This window comes from Diceros bicornis, chromosome 20 (genome assembly GCF_020826845.1).
Source record: "Diceros bicornis minor isolate mBicDic1 chromosome 20, mDicBic1.mat.cur, whole genome shotgun sequence".
Classification (NCBI taxonomy): domain Eukaryota; kingdom Metazoa; phylum Chordata; class Mammalia; order Perissodactyla; family Rhinocerotidae; genus Diceros; species Diceros bicornis.
In genome coordinates this window covers 35332421-35344794 of record NC_080759.1, presented here as the reverse complement: position 1 = coordinate 35344794, position 12374 = coordinate 35332421, and the positions used below count along the sequence as shown (strand labels likewise).

Here is a 12374-nt window from a genome sequence, read left to right as displayed (position 1 = left end):
GCAGCCTCTTGTCTCTGGTGCTAGTTGGTGTGTTTTGAAAACTCAGGTCAGGGCGCCCTGTCCCAGCTGGGAAAATTCAAGTTTTCTATACTGTCCTCACTGTTGGAAAGATCTGGCCACTGCTGGGGATGGGGGCATGCATTGGGTCTACCAGGAGACAGGCAGGGATGCCTATTGTTTTTGCTCCTGCCATGACTGCTCGCAGTCATGCCAGTCAGGGCGCCTGCTGTTTCTGCTCTGCTCACAGTTGTGTGAGCTGCAGCTCCCACTGCCTCAGTTCTGCTTGCAGTTGTGCAACCTGTGGAGCCCACTGTTCCTGCTCTGCTCGTAGTAACCACTTGCTAGCAAGCATGCCTGCGTGAAGATTCATGACCTGGATCGCTGCTGCTGGGGGAGGGGAATGGGACCGCTCCCCTAGTTCCACTGCCTCCCGGGGAGTCCAGTCCACCCACCCTCAGATATACGGATGCATGGATCTTTCATGCATCCTGTTGTGTTGTGTAGGGAATCCTCTGTTGGTCAATGGATGTCCAATTGGTTGTAACTTAGAGGAGAGAGACAAAGGAAACATATCACCCCACTGTTATGCTGATGTCACAGCTTCATAACCCTTATATTACCACTTGGGCTGATAAAAATTCATGGAGAGTTGGAATTGAACAACAACAAAAATGAGAGCACTTCAGGGAAGCAAAGGAAACATAGTTGAAGAAGAAAGCATGTACATGAAATATTTAAGGGACAGTGAGTAGACCCATCTGATTGATGTTGGGGTTACATTTGAGAGGTGAGGAGGAGACAAATTAGGAAGACAGTTTGTGGTCAAATTATGAAGAACTTTTATCTCCTAAATAATGGGATGCTTTTGGAAGTTTTCAAAGCATATTTTGAACTGAAAATATTTTAGTGTTATGAACTAGTAGTAATAAGCAGAAAAGCTTAGGGAAGAAAGAGGTTGGAAGCAAAGCAACCAGTTAGGAGGCAATTGCTGAGATGGAGGTAATGTCAAATATAAAAGAAAGGACAAAAAGAATCAGAAGAACTTCATGACTCATTCTAAAGAAAGAACAAGAAAAGGGATTAAGCGAAAAACTCTGAGGTGTAAACTTTGGATATATTAAGAGAATAACGATGCCAAAGACTGGAGTAGGTAATCAAACAACAGAGTCATTTTTGATGAGAAAGTGGAAAGTGTGGTTCTGGTGATAACTGTAGTTTGTGATGACATTGAGGCTTTAAAGAGGAAATGATTAGCTGGCAAATACGAAGGCAGAAAAAAATTAGGGCTATAAATACAGATAGGAAAATACACCTGTTTAGAAATGATACTTGTAGAGAGAGGAAGAATTCTGAGAAAGACTGTAAAGAGAATAGAGTACTTCAGATTGCACCTTGGGAAATATCACCTTGGGAAGCTGGAGGAGAAAGAAGTGTTAAGAAGGCAGAGAAGAAATTGTTGAAGAAATGAATGGAAAAATAGGCCATTATAATGTTATGAAAGCTAGAAAAAAGGAGAATTTCTTAAAGAAAGTGGTGCTATGTGGTTTGATACGCTGCATAAAGTTTAAAGGGAATGAGTGGAAAAGTCTTTGGGGAAATCAAGGATTTAGATCCTGGGGAAAAATACTGAATTGCAGCAGACCCTTAACATAGTCTAAGACAATTTCTCAAGTTTCCACTATAACATATTACTCTTCAGTCCTAAAAATTGGGGATTTTAATATTGACTTGATAGAGTTGTTACAAAAATTGAAGTTACTATATTAAAATAGTAAATATTAAAATATAATATTAGTATACTAAAATATAAGATATGAAAATGTAAATGGCAAATCTGTGAGATCAGATTCTGGACAAGTGGATAGGCACAGTTATTAGATAAATGTTCTGGTTATCTTATCTATTGTGTAATGAATCATCCAAAACTCAGTGGCCTAAAACAACCACAATTGTTTCATCATTATTTCTCATGGGTCTAGGGGTTGATTGGGCTCATCTAGGCAGTTTTTCGTCAGGGTATCTTGTATGGTTGCAGTCAGACAATTACTGGGGGCTGGAGTCATCTCACATGTATGGCGGTTAATGCTGGCCTTTGGCTGAGACCTCAGCTGGGATGTTGGCCAGAACGCCTACACGTGGACTCTCTGTGGCCTGGGTTTCCTCACAGCATAGTGGCTGGGTTCCAAGAGAAAGTATCCCAAGAGGAAAATAGACAGAAGCCATATTACCATATATGATCTAGCCCTGGGTATCATGTGGTGTCATTTCTGCTATATTCTATTTGTTACAAAGCAAGTCATTAAGACTAGCCCTTATTTATGGTAAGAGGAATTAGATTTCACCTCTTGATGGGAAGAGTAGCAAAGAATTTGCAGACAAGTTTAAAACTACTACAGTAAGTTACTTTCCTTTAAACACAGCCCTGCATGTTTAATATGAATTCATGCCTCAGCAGAATTATCTACTCTACATAGTCCTTGGGGAATTCTTGTGAATATCTGAATCTGCGAATATTAAATTTATATATTTAAAGTGTTTACTATATTAAGAAATGTAATACTAAGAAGTTGTTGAAGCCCCCTTCTGTTCCCTCCCCTTAGAGGTGGCAGTGAGACAATGAGATGTGGAGGTGGCAGCATGCACAAGGGCCACAGAGGTGGCAGAGAGACTGAAGAAGCAGCCATGGGGATGGAGTCTAAGGAGGTGGCTGGGATGGTTGGAAGACTGGTTAAATACAGGTGAAATTGAGCATGTTAGTAAATATTCTGAGGATAGAGAAGGGACTTACAAATACAGAAGGGGGATGTTTGAAAGAACATTCTTAGGTGAATGCTGGTGTTAGGTGCTGGAGGTATCGGTGTGTTGGTAGAAACTCATGTTTAAAAAAAAATACATATTATATACATAGGTAGATTTAAGAGCATAGATGTATGTGTGTGTATATACATATACAGATATTTTTCCTAGCTCTGTCTGCTGAGTGGGTCTAGTAACAAGAACACCCCAATAGCAATAAGCACATTAAACACCAAGATCTTCATTTCTAAATGCCATCTTTTGCTAAAAGGAACCAGGCCTTCTTAGAGAAACAGCTGAATTTCAGGCCAAAGTGCAAAGTGAGGCTGAAACATCTTGTGCTAGAAAGTAAGAAAGTCCCTAAAAGAAAAATGCAAGCATGTCAAGTGATCCAAATATCAGTTTAAAGTGGCTATTGCAAACCAAATCTGGGACAATTTGAGCACCAAAATAATAATAGTAATATATACAAAATCCATTGCTGAAACAAGAATCCACGACTGCATACTGATATAAATGAATGAGTGAATGAGAGAGAAAGAATGTAACAGTTAATTTTATGTGTCAACTTGACTGGGCCGTAGGATGCTCAGATATTTGGTTAAACATTATTTTGAGTGTGCCTGTGAGGGTGTTTCTGGATGAAATGAACATTTTAATTGGTAAACTGAGTAAAGCAGACTGCCCTGCCTAATGTGATTGGGCCTCATCCAATCCACTGGAGGCCTGACTAGAACAAAAAAGGAGGTGGACTAGAACTGACATGATCAGCTCTCTTGGGTCTCTATCTTGCCAACTACAGATTGTGGGACTTCTAACCTCCATAATAACGTAAACCAATTCCTTACGACCTCTTCATCGTGTGTGTGTGTGCGTGTGTATGTAACGTGTGAAGGGGAACACAATTTGCCACCCCAAAATGTGTCTCTTTAACATGACAATTATTTCAGGTTGATCATTTTTTTTTAATAATTTTATTTATTTATTTTTTACCCCAAAGCCCCAGTAGATAGTTGTAGGTCATAGTTGCACATCCTTCCGGTTGCCGTATGTGGGACGTGGCCTCAGCATGGCCAGAGGAGCGGTGTGTCGGTGTGCGCCCGGGATCCGAATCCGGGCCGCCAGTAGCGGAGCGTGCGCACTTAACTGCTAAGCCACAGGCCGGCCCTTGATCATTTTTAAGAAAGGAAAGAGACAAATGGATAAAGAAGCTGTGGTATATATACGCAATGGAAAACTACTCAGCCACAAGAAACGATGAAATCCAGCCATTTGTGACAACATGGATGGACATTGAAGGTATTATGCAAAGTGAAATAATTCAGAGGGAGAAAGTCAAATGCCATATGATCTCACTCATTAAGCATTAGATAATAACAACAACAAACAAACATTTAGAGACAGAGATTGGATTGGTGGTTATCAGAGGGGAAGGGGGGAGAGAAGAGGGTGAAAGGGATAATTAGGCACATGTGTGTGGTGATGGATTGTAATTAGTATTTGGGTGGTCAACATGAGAACATGATGTAATCCATGCAGAAATAGAAATATAATGATGTACACCTGAAATTTATACAATGTTATAAACCAATGTTGCCACAATAAACAAAAAAATTAAAAAAAAAGAAAGAAAAAAAAGAAACAAAAGACTCAAAGTTTTTCGTCTTACCTCCCCCCTTAACTGCCTCGAAGAATTCAGATTGAAAAAAAACCTGTCTCGGGGCCGGCCGGGTGGCGTATTGGTTAAGTTCCTGTGCTCCGCTTCGGCAGCCCAGGGTTTGCTGGTTCGGATCCCGGGCATGGAACTACACACCACCTATCAAGTCATGCTGTGGTGGTGTTCCACATGCAAGGTAGAGGAAGATTGGCACAGATGTTCAGGGACAATCTTCCTCACCGAGAAAAAAAACACAAACCTGTCTCAGGAAGCAAAGTATCACTAGCATAACACGAACTAGGTGGTAGATAGCAGAAACCTAGAAAAGCCTGTTTGTTGGGCTCTCCTCTGTGTTCTATGTTTATGTGGCCAAATACACACTTGTTTTCCCAATGTTTTCTCCTTTTCACCTATCTGTCAATTGCCTTCCTTTCCTTTGAAGTCCCTGACTTCCCCCACTCCCAAAATCTTCTTTTAACTTTAGCTGCAGGTGGTATTTAAGGTGGTGACTTTGGTGATTTTAGTGAGTTATTCAGGTTTCCTGGGTCTGTCCCATGTATATATGTTATTAAACTTTGTTTGATTTTCTCTTGTTAATCTGTCTCATACCAATTTAATTCTTAGACCAGCTAGAAGAGCTCAGAAGGGTAGACGAAAATTTCTTCCTCCCCAGACCTGTATCCTATTGGTTCTGTTTCTCTGGAGTACCCAGACTAGAACTTAATTTTAAGGATGAGTTTTCTGGATTGGTTCTAAGGTTTCTGGAATTGCCTCTGTAACCTGATTAGATTTAGAGATACTAATGACTCTATTTCTAGCAGTAAATATGGCACTGATAGTGCATGATATGGTCTGGCAATAGAGATATGCAAAATATCTCTGCTGGATACACCTAATCAACCATTTATAAGGATCAAGGAGCTAGAAGACTGTGTATACGATACTTTTGAACATTTCTGGAAAACTAACAAATATATTGAGATTTGCTGATTGCTCCTAATTAGCTGGACAAAGTAGTGAAAGAAAAGGATGAGCTCAGGGATTCAAATTCTCAGCTCAATCGTAAATGGCCTGAAAGCTTCTATGGGTACCCCCAAAGAAGATCCCTATCTCCTGTAGCTGCAGGCAGGACTGAGATTGCTGCAAATCAAACGCAGAATCTCAGCCTGTGCTTGGCTGAATTATAACATAAATAGAACTCCCAGTCTCACAGGGTGTTTACTGTTCAAGTGAGGGCCTTGACTGGGAAAGAATGGGATCCTGTAAATTGGAATAGGGATGCATGGGAAGGCTCTGATGAAGCTAGGCACATTGAGCCCCTAAATTCTGATGCGTTGTCTTTGCCAATGAAAGCAGCCTCTCTACACCACAGTGGAAGAAGCCTCCCTACTCCCAGTGGAAATGGCTTCACCACACTCAGTAGAAGTGGCCTCCCCACCCCTAGTGGTAGCCGCAGCCTCTTCACACCCCCCATCCCATCCTCCTCTTCTGAGGGAATTAAGCCTGCGCTGCCTGAGGAAACTTAATGGCCTCCTCTGCTGTAGTTGCCATGTGTCATGCAAGACAATGCTGATTCTCCTCATGATCCACTCCCACCAGCCCTCTTTGCTTCTTGACCTTTAATTAGACTCTTCCCAGCAGACCCCTAAAGGTGAGGTACAAAGTATAACTCATGAGGAGGTGTGCTACACTCCAAAAGAACTGCTTAAGTTTCCTAATTTATACAGTCAGAAATCTGTAGAATACGTGTGTGAAAGGATATTGAGAGTGTGGGATAGATAATGTTGGAATGAGCATACATTTGGATCAAGCTGAATTTATTACTGTAACCTCACTAAACAGAGATTCTGCATGTAATGTTGCAGCTTGGGGAGTTAGGAAGGGCTCTCACAGTTTGCTTGCTTGGTTGGCTGAAACATGGAGCAAAAGATGGCCCACAGTGAACAAATTAGAAATGCCAGATCTGCCTTGGTTTAATGTAGAGGAGGGGATTGAAAGGCCTAGAAAGACTGGAACATTAGAGTGGATTTGTTGTTTAAGACCTACTCACTCATACTGGGGAGGTTTAAAAGGCACGCCTTTCACCACTACTGTGAGAAATAAATTTGTGAGGAGAGTCCTGGCATCCTTGAAGAGCTCTGTGACAGCTCTTCTCTGTAGGTTAGACCCTAGAGTGGGAACTGCAGTCACTGAATGGTAGCCTAAATGCAATAGGAGTAATTGGATCTCAGAGAGGCAGGGGCCAAGTGGCAGCACTCAACCACCAAAGGCAAGGTGGGCATGGTTATGGTGATGGACAACAGAATCAAAGCAGCAATCAGAGCAGTCTGACTCACGCAGACCTATGGCAGTGGCTATTTGATCATGGTGTTGCTAAAAGTGAAATAGATACTAAGACTACTAAATTCTTACTTGATTTGTATAAGCAGAAAAGCTCTAGGTCAAGGAAAGAAAAGTTTAAACTGAATCATAAAACAGAGAGTCACAACCCCTCAATCAATCCCAGACTTGAGCCAGTTTGCAGACTCAAAACCCCGTGAATGAAGGGGAAGCAAGGTCCCCTTGAGGAAGGACTTTGGTATACTGACAAAAATTTATACCGTTAATCTTTCTCCCAGCCTTCTCTAAAGGGACCTACAGCCTTTTATCAGCGTAACTATGCACAGGGGAAAAGAAGATAATCAGACATTTTTGGGACTACTGGACAATGGCTCTGAACAGACACTAATTCTGGGAGACCCAAATGTCACTGTAGTCCACCAATCAGAGGAAGGGCTTATGGAGATCAAGTGATTAATGGAGTATTAGCTCAGGTCCATTTCACAGTGGGCCCAGTGTCCCCAAACTCATCTTGTGGTTAATTCCCCAGTTCCAGAATACATAATTGGAATAGACACACTCGGCCACTGGTAGAATTCCCACATGGGTTCCCTGACCTGTGGAGTGAGGGCTATTGTGGTGGGAAAGACCAATAGAAGCCTCTAGAACTACCTCTACCTAGAAAAATAGTAAACCAAAAGCAATACCATATTCCTCGAGGGATTGCAGAGACTAGTGCCACCGTGGAGAACTTGAATGATGCAGGTATGGTGATTCCCACCGCACCTCCATTCAACTCACCTATTTTGTCTATGTAGAAGAAGGATGGATCTTGGAAAATGACAGTGGATTATCATAAGTTCAGCCAGGTGGTGACTCCAAGTACAGCTGTTGTACCAGGTGTGATTTCATTGTTTGAGCAAATTAACACATCCCCTTTTACCTGGTATGCACACTTGTTTCTCCATGCAAATCAATAAGGACCACCAGAGGAAGTTTGCTTTCAGCTGGCAAGGCCAGCAATATACCTTCACTGTCCTACCCAAGGGGTAAATCAACTCTCCAGCTCTATGTCATAATTCAGTTCGAAGGGATCTTGATTGCCTTTCCCTTCCACAAGATATCACATTGGTCTGTTACATTGATGACATTATGTTGATTGGACCTAGTCAGAAAGAAGTAGCAACAGCTCTAGACTTACTTTTAAGACATTTGTGTATCAGAGGGTGGGAAATAAAATCCAACAAAAATTCAGGGGCTTTCTACCTCAATGAAATTTCTAGGAGTCCATTGGTATAGGGCATGTCAAGATATTCCTTCTCAGGTGAAGAATAAGTTGTTGCATCTGGTTCCCCCTACAACCTAAAAAGAGGTACAACACTTAGTGTGCCTCTTTGGATTTTGGAGGCAACATATTCCTCATTTGGGTGTATTACTTCAGCCCATTTACTGAGTGACCCAAAAAGCTGCTAGTTTTGATTGGGGCTCAGAGCAAGAGAAGGCTCTGCAACAGGTCAGGCCACCGTGCAAGCTACCTGCCACTTAAGCCCTATGATCCAGCAGATCCAACGGTGCTTGAAGTGTCAATGGCAGATAGGGATGCTGTTTGGAGCCTTTGGCATGTCCCAATAGATGAATTGCAGTGCAGGTCCTTAGGATTTTGAAGCAAAAGTCCTGCCATCCTCCTCGGATAACTACTCTCCTTTTGAGAAACAGCTCTTGGCCTGCTACCGGGCCTTAGAAGAGATTAGATGCCCAGAGATTGGCCACCAAATTACCATGCAATTTGAGTTGCCCATCGTGAACCGAGTGTTATCTGACCCACCAAGCCATAAAGTTGGGCATGCACAGCAGCGCTCCATCATCAAATGGAAGTGGAATATATGTGATCAGGCTCAAACAGGCCCTGAAGGCAGATGTAAGTTACACGAATAAGTGGCTCAAATGCCCATGGTCCCCACTCCTGCTACATTGCCTTCGCTATCCCAGCCTGCATCTATGGCCTCCTGAGGAGTTCCTTACGTTCAGTTGACATCAGAGAAGACTTGGGCCTGGTTTACAGATAATTTTGCACAATACGCAGGCACCACCTGAAAATGGACAGCTGCAGTACTACAGCCCATTTCTGGGATATGCCTGAAGGACAGTGGTGAAGGGAAATTTTCCCAGTGGGCAGAACTTGGAGCAGCGCACCTGGTGGTCCACTTTGCTTGGAAAGAGATATGGTCAGATGTGTGTTTATATACTGATTCATGGGGTATAGGAAATGCTGTGGTTGATGGCCAGGGACTTGGAAGGAATATGATTCATACAAGACTCTCCAGAATGCTATATACGCTCTGAATCAGCATCCAACATATGCTGGCCAGGATTCCTGAGTCCAGGAATCAAGGGGTGGAAGTGGGACTGGCACCTCTCACTCTTACCTCTAGTGACCCACTAGCAAAATTTGCTTCCTCTTCCCACGGCCTTATGCTCTGCTGGCCTAGAGGTCTTAGTTTCAAAGCGAAGAATGCTTCCACCAGGAGACTCAACAATGATTCCACTGAATTGGAAGTTACGATGTCACCCATCCCTTTGGGCTCCCTCATGCCTGTGAATTGACAGGAAAAGAAGGGAGTTACTGTACTGCTTGGGGTGATTGATCCTGATTAACAAGAAAAAACTGGACTGTTACTCCACAATGGAGGTAAGGAGGACTATGACTGGAATACAGGAGATCCCTTAGGGTGTCTCTTAGTATCACCATTGCCTGTGACTAAGGCCAATGGAAAACTACAACAACCCAATCCAAGCAGGACTACTAATGGCCTAGACCCTTCAGGAATGAAGGTTTGAATCACTCCACCAGGTAGCAAACCATGACCAGTTGAGGTGCCTGCTGACGGCAAAGTTAATACAGACTGGGTAGTGGAAGAAGTTAGTTATAAATACAAATTGTGACTATGTGACCAGTTACAGAAACAAGGACTGCAATTATCAGTAATATTTCCTCCTTATTTTGTTATGAATATATTCTTATACAAAATCTTTGTTTTCTTCCTTCTCTTCTCCCCTTATAAGATGTACTGACTTTATATCACGGTATTTAAGTATTGTTAACTTTACATCATTGTATTTTAATTGCTGGGTATCAAGAAGAAGAGTATATATCACTCAAGGACTTTATCTCCTCTTCTGGGGATGGGGTTAGTGGGATTTCAGTTGTTTGCAGGATAGGTATATCATGTTAGATGGAATTTTGTCCTTGTTATTGTCTTTACTTGGGGATTAAATATGGTTTAAGATGTGTATGGGTGCCAAGTTGACAAGGGTTGGACTTACGATGGTTAATTTTATGTGTCAATCTGACTGGGCTACGGGTACCCAGAGATTTTGTTAAACATTATTCTGTGTGTGTCTGTAAGGGTGTCTCCGGATGATTTAACGTCTGAATCAGCAGATTGAGTAAAACAGATTGCCCCCTCTAATGTGGATTGGCCTTATCCCATCTGTTAGAGGCCCGACTAGAACAAAAATGTGAAGTTTGGGAGAATTCTCTCTCTCTGCCTGACAGCCTTTGAGCTGGGACATCGGCCTTTTCCTGCTTTTGGACTTGGACTTAGACTAGAACTTACACTATTGGCTCTTCTGGTTGTCAGGACTTTGAACTCAGACTGGAACTTACACCATTGGCTCTCCAGGTTCTCAGGCCTTTAGACTCCGACAGGAACTATACCATTGGCTCTCCTGGGTATCCAGCTTGCTGACTGCAGATTGTGGGACTTCTCAGTTTCCTAAACCATGTAAGCCAATTCCTTATTATAAACTTATAATAAATCTCTTTATATATATTGGTTCTTGTCTTAGCCAGTTTGGATTGCTATAACAGAATACCATCGACTGGGTGGCTGAAACAACAAATGTTTATTTCTCACAGTTCTGGAGGCTGGAGGTCTGAGATAAGGGTGCCAGCATGGTTGGGTTCATGGCCAGGGATGTCTTGCTGGTAATGTCCTCACTTGACCTTCCTTGGTGTGTGCATGCAGAAAGAGAGATCCCACGTCTCCTTCTCTTTTTATAAGGGCACTAATCCCATCATGAAGGCCCCACTCTTATGACCTAATATAACTGTAATTACCTCCCAAAGGCCTCATCTCCAAATACTATCACATTGGGCATTAGGGTTCCATGATCTGAATTTTGAGGGGACACAAACATTTAGTCCACAGCTGTTCTGTTTGTCTGGAGAACCTGGACTAATACAAGGGGAAACTTTTACTTACTATAGCATGCCCACTAATAAATATAGATTTGGCAAAAGTTACTGTGGTGGTTTATTTAGAAGAGATTCCTCAGCGGATGCTAAGGCTAGTGGGTGGAGTTTTGCTGTAGAAAAGGATATTAGCACAATCTTGGAACACCTCCCCCCAACCCACCCACCCCCAAATACTTGGAGTATTACCAGAGGGGAAAATGGTGATTTTACAGTAGAGCAACCTGGCAGACAATGACTTGTCTGGTGATCAAGGTTAACCTCACCAGTAGAGGGATGGGTAGACATTGCGTACACCCCTAATGTCATGCATTGAGAAGAGGATAGCATCACTTCTGCGGTATTCTTACCAAGAAAGCATGACTTGATCCTGGTCCCAAAGAAACATCAGATGGACCCAGGTTGAGGAACACCCTTCAAAATGAAAGGCCTTCCTATTTTAAAACTCAAGATCATGAAAATCAAGGAAAGACTGAGGAACTCTTCTGGGTTGAAGACCCTAAAGAGATATGACAACTAAATGTAGCCCATGATCTGATTGGATTCTGGATCAGAAAGCAAAAAGAGATACAACTGGTACAGTTGGTGAAATCTGACTAGGGTCTGTGGATTGGATAGTAGTGTTGTATGACTATTGATATCTTTGAGTGTCTGCGTTTGGTTATGTAGGATAGTGTTCTTGTTTTTTGAAAAATACACACTGGAGGATTAAGGGGAGAGAGAGAGAACAATTGTGGTAGAATGTCAGCACTTGGAGAACTTGGGTGAGGGAATACAGGAGTTTTTTGTACTGTTGTAATTTTTCTCCCAGTTCGAAATAATCTCAAAACAAATAATATAAAAAGAGGTTCTTAGAAACTCCCACCAAAGATTCCTGATCCTCCACCAAATTAATCTATATCCCCACTTGGTTCCATTCCCTTGTCCTTATTCCACCACTAAATCATCCAAGCTTTTACCCACAATTTCCATATATCACTTTCAAGAAAATCCTGAGCTTTGTTAAACCAAAAACAAAAAAATGATGCAACCTGATTCTTGTTAAATTGTCTTTATGCATATCCTCTTTTTTCCCCTTCTTAATTTTGAGAGTATCACCTGAATCTGAGCAGAGACTATTTCTTCATCCATTTCTCATTTTCAGTAATTACATAGGCCAGATTCAGTATACACATTTAATTCAGGGAGCTCCCAAATACTGGGTGACGAAGTATGACCAAGTATATCTATCACCAAACTAAGCAAAAAAATCATTCCAATATGAAAGCATGCCACTAACTCAAGGAACCTAGCTTCAAAAAGCAAGAAGCTAAAATATGGAAAAATATCACATTCTTCTCAGATGCC

The 12374-nt window shown here is 42.0% G+C and overlaps 1 long non-coding RNA gene across 3 annotated transcripts in view; it reads right to left on the bottom strand.

Moving 5' to 3' along the window:
* LOC131419263 (uncharacterized) overlaps window positions 1-12374 on the bottom strand; it is a 141296-nt gene that overhangs the window by 102657 nt on the left and 26265 nt on the right. For all 3 annotated transcript variants that reach the window (XR_009223180.1, XR_009223178.1, XR_009223179.1), the window contains exons 3-5: window positions 9199-9365; window positions 8039-8127; window positions 7574-7937 (exon numbers count right to left, since the gene is read on the bottom strand). This is a non-coding gene — a long non-coding RNA (uncharacterized LOC131419263). The remainder of the gene's footprint in view (window positions 1-7573; window positions 7938-8038; window positions 8128-9198; window positions 9366-12374) is intronic.